Below are 6668 nucleotides of genomic sequence, written 5' to 3'. Positions count from 1 at the left end.
TATCTATTCCGAAAAGCTGTAATTTTAGCGCTGACAGCTTTTCTGAAAGCAGATACTTTTCCCTGCCTATACCTACCTTACCACAGCTGTAATCAGCGCTGCGCATGCGCCATTCCTTTCACAGAAACAGCATATGCACAGCACTGATTACAGCTGCGGTAATTGAATATAAAATTCTATGTCCCCGCACCATGGAGTAACACCATCAAATTCCGAAAATACATAATTTTTCGGACTTGATGAATAGCCTAATTTCTACATCCCCATACTAATGTACTAATGTACCCATACTAATGTACTAATGTATGGGGAGTGTGGAAATTAACGCAGACGCACTTGACCAGGAGATATCAATGATATCTCCTGTGTTAAGTGTGTTAATGAATACTAAAATAACGGTAATTAAAGAAAAATGTCCTTATAACTGTTATTATAGTGTGGATGAATAGGCCCCTTGGAGAGAGATAAAATTGTCTATTTATCAAGCAGTGAAAAGCATGGAGAAGGGAACCAGTGGAGAAGTTACCCATAGCAACCAATCAGCTTTGAAGTAGCATTTACCAAGTACAGTCTATAAAATAATAGGTAGGAGCTGATTGGTTGCTATGGGCAACTCTCCACTCTCCCACTTCTCCACACTTTTCACTGCTTGATAAATAGACCCCAAAGTACCAACCAATCAGCTACTAACTGTCATATTTCAAACACAGGGATCTATGTATTAAGTTTTGAGAGAGATAAAGTCGACTGAGATAAAGTACCAACCAATCAGCTCCTAACTGTCACTTTACAGGCTGTGTTTGAAAAATGACAGTTAGGAGCTGATTACTTGGTACTTTATCTCTCTCCAAGGCTTAGTACATCTACCCAGGGCCGGCACTACCACTAGGAAAATTTAGGCAGCTGCCTAAGAGCACCGGCCACTGCAGTGCGCCTCTGGAATAATGTGTAGTGCGTACCGTACATAAGTACAGTCCGCACTACACTACTAGTAACAAACACAGCCGCCGACAGCTGTGTGTTTGTTTAGCAGCCGAAGAGAGTCAGTTAGACTCTCATCGGCTGTTGCGCCCACTGCCGGAGCCGGGCTGGAGTTCACTCATGAGCTCCATTTTCCGCAGTGGGTGATGGGAGACACGTAATTACGTCTCTCCCATCATGCAGAGCAAGCCGGCCCGGGGGGACAGAGGAGCGGACGCCAAAGCAGGGATTAAGGTAAGTGGAGTTTTTGAGGTTTTTTCTACGTGTGTGTCTGGCCCAGGGATCACTGCTGGGGGGGGCTATTACTGGGGGGACTACTGGGGGGGACTACTACTGGGGGCACTGCTGGGCGGGGACTACCACTGGGGGCACTGCTGGGAGGACTATTACTGGAGGCACTGCACTGGTGGGACCACTACTGAGGGCACTGCAAAGGTGGGGATTACTGCTGGGGGCACTGCATAGGTGGGGATTGCTGCTGGGGGCACTGCATAGGTGGGGATTGCTGCTGGGGGCACTGCATAGGTGGGGATTGCTGCTGGGGGCATTGCTGGGGGAGGACTACTACTGGGGGCACTGCTGGGAGGACTACTACTTGGGGCACTGCTGGGGGGGGACTATTACTTGGAGCACTGCATCGGGGGGACAACTACTGGGGGCACTGCACTGGGAGGTTAGTACTGGGGGCATTTTATAAGGGGCACTGCATAGGGGACCACTACCTGGGGCACTATGTAAGGGGTACTGCGTAGGGGGACCACTACCTGGGGCACCATATAAGGGGTACTGCATAGGGGGACCACTACCTGGGGTACTGCATAGGGGGACCACTAGTGGGGGCACTGAAAAAGGGCTTGTGTAGCTATCCGAGGGGGGGGGAGGGCGCAAGGTTGAATAAATGCCTTGGGTGCCAAGAAACCTTGCACCGGCCCTGCATCTACCCCAAAATGTGCTGTAACCCAGAGTAACCAATGATTTTTGTTTTTTACACAATTTTTTCATTGGACACTCAATAGACTCTAAAGGGTAAATGTAACAGCTTGTATGAAGCAGGGATCCGCAAGATCCTGGCGAGGCTGCCTGATGCTTTAAAGGGGCAATCATTTAGAAGGCAAAATCAAACTGGTTTTGGCGGAAAATCACCGATGGCTGCTTTGCGCAGACGCTACCTTTCCCCCTTAGAGTATTTCCAGTCTATGTAAAATGTCCAATGAAAAGACTCCTTACATCTATCCCTAAACCTCATCAATGTAATTTATAGAGCATGTGCCAAAGAGATTGGAGAATCTGCCCTCGCACGTAGCGATACAATTATCATTAAGCACCAGAAAATGAAAAATGGAAATACATTTTCAGAAATCTTTTCATTTAACATCTTTTGATCAAGATCTTTTGGGGCATATTTATTCCAAAAATATTGGTACATTTCCCCACCGTGGAAGACTGTGGCCCATGTGCGGGACAGTGCCCGAAAAGCAGGTTTTACAGGATTGATATCGATAGAGATGAGATAAGCTTTACTTCCATCACTGGATGGGGCTATGGAGCTCATTCAGACCTGTTCGCAAGCGGCTGCTTGCTTGTACGTGGCCGATGTTATGCTACCGCACGTGCGCACGCTTCGTTCTGCGAGTGCACAAACTATTGGGAGCGATCAGAATCCCCTTGCTCGCCAAGCAAAGACAGCCCAGTGTAATGAGTGACAGGAGAGGCCGTTTGTGGGTGGTAACAGGGGCAGGACTCTAGTAACTGTGGAGTGGAGGTGCGAACGCAGGGGTGTCTGAGTGTTTCAACGCCGTTTCAGAAGCGTGCATAATTAACAGCCAGCATAATAGTACATGTCACATGCCTGTTTTTTACACTGAAGTCCTCGCAGTGCTTGCGGTAGGGTAAGGCAACCACAAGCGCTGCTTTAGCTTCTGATGGTCCTCGATGTACCAATGTTTTAATACACTTTCTGGAGATGATGTGCGCTAGTGGGCGTCTCTACATAAGCTAAAGGGCGCCTATAGACTCAATGTGATCACTCGCCAAAACAAAGTGGGTGTGCTTATGCCTTTCCGTGCGAGCGTCTGCTATGCCGTCACTTAGCCAAATTTACATACGCTGGGAGCGAGCGATCGCATCTGGCGAGAGGCTCTGAACCAGGTCCTATATCTGCTCGCACTGGAGAAAAGTGCGGAAGAGACCGTTCTCTTCCTGCTGTCTCCCAGACTGCAGCGCTTTCAGGGGACCCTCATACCTGTCCTGTGCGTGCACCGATAGTCGCGTTTGCAGGGAAAGACGTCACTTAGGGGCATTCCAGTACTGTATGGCCTGTCCTGGCATGCATAATGATATAAATGCGGCAATAGCGAGAGTACAAAGCGCCCATACACTGTATCTGTACTGAATTTCATCTTTTTATCATATTGAGCCCTAATGGTGCCAATATCATCATTGTGGGGTCTATTCATCATCACTTCATTTACACTAAAGCAGGTGAACTTTAACATTTTAACATTTAAATTCCTCAAGTTACAAAAATACAACATTTTTGAGCTTGACTGCAGGAACATTCACCATCTTCAGATGGCATTTGTTCCCTCACCCGCGCTGCCTGCCTATGGGTAGGAATACTGGTCGCAGAGCAGGATCCATTCAGATCCCTCCGCCACTGGTGGGCTCCTTCCGCTGAAGTCGCTCATACGTGAATCCAAGTTAACGCATGCGGAGCAGCACTGCCGATCTTCAAATGAGCCACCTCCGTGTGGAGCAATGTTGAATTGCTCCGGCGTTCGCTGCGAGTGAGAATGTTAATTAGCGGGGGGCTGCCCGGCCTCCGAAAATTAACATAATGAATAGGCCCCTAATAGAGCTGAATGTGTTTGCTACAAAACCAGATCGGACAAAAGTTTAACACAGCTTACGCTGGTATTGACACGGCCGCAAAACTCCCATAACACGCCCACTGAATGGACCGTTTTTCGTGAGCTACTATTCACCGACCAGTCACCGCCCATCACTTCACCAAAGCATTTGTGATACCGTTCGTCTCTAACAAAACCGCGTCTGTGTGTGTACACTTTAGAATTTCTTTTGATATGCGCAGTTGCAAAAAATTCACTCAGATAAGTGAATATAGGAATTTCGTGCGCCTCTGCGTCACGTCCCTAAACTCCATTTTCAAGCTGCTTTGGCTGAATACACGGCCTGCGAGCTGAGGGAAATTGTTGCCCCTCGCATGCGATCTTTCACAGTTCCTGAGCTGGGAACGGCCCCAGGATAAATATTGCCTTTCAATCCCATATTATTCATTCTTTCTGCTCCCGATAAATGATGTGGTGGGACTGGGTGGACGGGGGCCGGCAGAGGTGGGAATTCACTCAGACTCCACAATTCCTGTATCTGATTCTAATAGAGACATTTCTGCCCCCTGAATTGAGCAAGGTCAAAAGGCTGAACTCACACAGCTGGCACGTGTATGGGGGCAGGAGTGGTTCTATTTCAGGCCTGAGTTTCTCTAAAGGCAGCTGGCATTTACCTCGGGAGCAGCCAAAGAGATGTTGAACATGGTAATAAGATGCAGAGTTTGGTAAAAAAAAAAATCCGGGCAGCTTCAGAATGTGGTTCTGCCGCAAAATGCGACTGGTAATGTGGCATTGGGGCAATACCTGAGCGAAGCAAATATACATGTATACAGTGTTACAATAAGAACTGCATATTTACTGTAATGTGAAATGAAAGGGGACTTACATTTATGGAGGTGCACATAAGAAACTGTACATGTGTGAAACACTCATGTTTGCAAAGCAGCTCTGAATGTTATAAGACAGGTTTAGCATTATAGGTAAACACACAAGAATAGAACCCCAAGTGCTAATAAAAATGATAAAATGTGTCAAAATAAATAAATTGTAACAATTGGGTATGTTGGTAATGCAGCAGTGTGGGGTTGGGTATGGTGGTAATGTAGCAGTGTGGGGTTGGGAATGGTGGTAATGCAGCAGTGTGGGGTTGGGTATGGTGGTAATGTAGCAGTGTGGGGTTGGGTATGGTGGTAATGCAGCAGTGTGGGGCTGGGAATGGTGGTAATGTAGCAGTGTGGGGCTGGGAATGGTGGTAATGTAGCAGTGTGGAGCTGGGTATGGTGGTAATGTAGCAGTGTGGGGTTGGGTATGGTGGTAATGTAGCAGTGTGGGGTTGGGTATGGTGGTAATGCAGCAGTGTGGGGTTGGGTATGGTGTTAATGTAGCAGTGTGGGGTTGGGTATGGTGGTAATGCAGTAGTGTGGGGTTGGATATGGTGGTAATGTAGCAGTGTGGGGTTGGAGGGGTAATGCAGCAGTGTGGGGTTGGGTATGGTGGTAATACAGCAGTGTGGGGTTGGGAATGGTGGTAATATAGCAGTGTGGGGTTGGGTATGGTGGTAATGCAGTAGTGTGGGGTTGGGTATGGTGGTAATGTAGCAGTGTGGGGTTGGAGGGGTAATGCAGCAGTGTGGGGTTGGGTATGGTGGTAATGTAGCAGTGTGGGGTTGGGTATGGTGGTAATGTAGCAGTGTGGGGTTGGGTATGGTGGTAATGTAGCAGTGGGGGGCTGGGTATGGTGGTAATGCAGCAGTGTGGGGTTGGGAATGGTGGTAATGTAGCAGTGTGGGGTTGGGTATGGTGGTAATGTAGCAGTGTGGGGTTGGGTATGGTGGTAATGTAGCAGTGGGGGGCTGGGTATGGTGGTAATGCAGCAGTGTGGGGTTGGAGGGGTAATGCAGCAGTGTGGGGTTGGGTATGGTGGTAATGTAGCAGTGTGGGGTTGGGTATGGTGGTAATGTAGCAGTGTGGGGTTGGGTATGATGGTAATGTAGCAGTGTGGGGCTGGGTATGGTGGTAATGCAGCAGTGTGGGGTTGGAGGGGTAATGCAGCAGTGTGGGGTTGGGTATGGTGGTAATGTAGCAGTGTGGGGCTGGATATGGTGGTAATACAGCAGTGTGGGGTTGGGAATGGTGGTAATGTAGCAGTGTGGGGTTGGGTATGGTGGTAATGTAGCAGTGTGGGGTTGGGTATGGTGGTAATGTAGCAGTGGGGGGCTGGGTATGGTGGTAATGCAGCAGTGTGGGGTTGGAGGGGTAATGCAGCAGTGTGGGGTTGGGTATGGTGGTAATGTAGCAGTGTGGGGTTGGGTATGGTGGTAATGTAGCAGTGTGGGGTTGGGTATGATGGTAATGTAGCAGTGTGGGGCTGGGTATGGTGGTAATGCAGCAGTGTGGGGTTGGAGGGGTAATGCAGCAGTGTGGGGTTGGGTATGGTGGTAATGTAGCAGTGTGGGGCTGGGTATGGTGGTAATGTAGCAGTGTGGGGCTGGGAATGGGGGTAATGCAGCAGTGTGGGGTTGGGTATGGTGGTAATGTAGCAGTGTGGGGTTGGGTATGGTGGTAATGTAGCAGTGTGGGGTTGGGTATGGTGGTAATGTAGCAGTGTGGGCTGGGAATGGTGGTAATGTAGCAGTGTGGGGTTGGGAATGGTGGTAATGTAGCAGTGTGGGGTTGGGTATGGTGGTAATGTAGCAGTGTGGGGTTGGCTATGGTGGTAATGCAGCAGTGTGGGGTTGGGATGGTGGTAATGTAGCAGTGTGGGGTTGGGTATGGTGGTAATGCAGCAGTGTGGGGCTGGGAATGGTGGTAATGCAGCAGTGTGGGTTTGGGAATGGTG

Source organism: Taudactylus pleione, unplaced genomic scaffold (assembly GCF_031769625.1).
Source record: "Taudactylus pleione unplaced genomic scaffold, aTauple2 ptg000624l, whole genome shotgun sequence".
In the NCBI taxonomy this organism is placed as follows: domain Eukaryota; kingdom Metazoa; phylum Chordata; class Amphibia; order Anura; family Myobatrachidae; genus Taudactylus; species Taudactylus pleione.
This window is presented reverse-complemented; position numbering follows the sequence as displayed.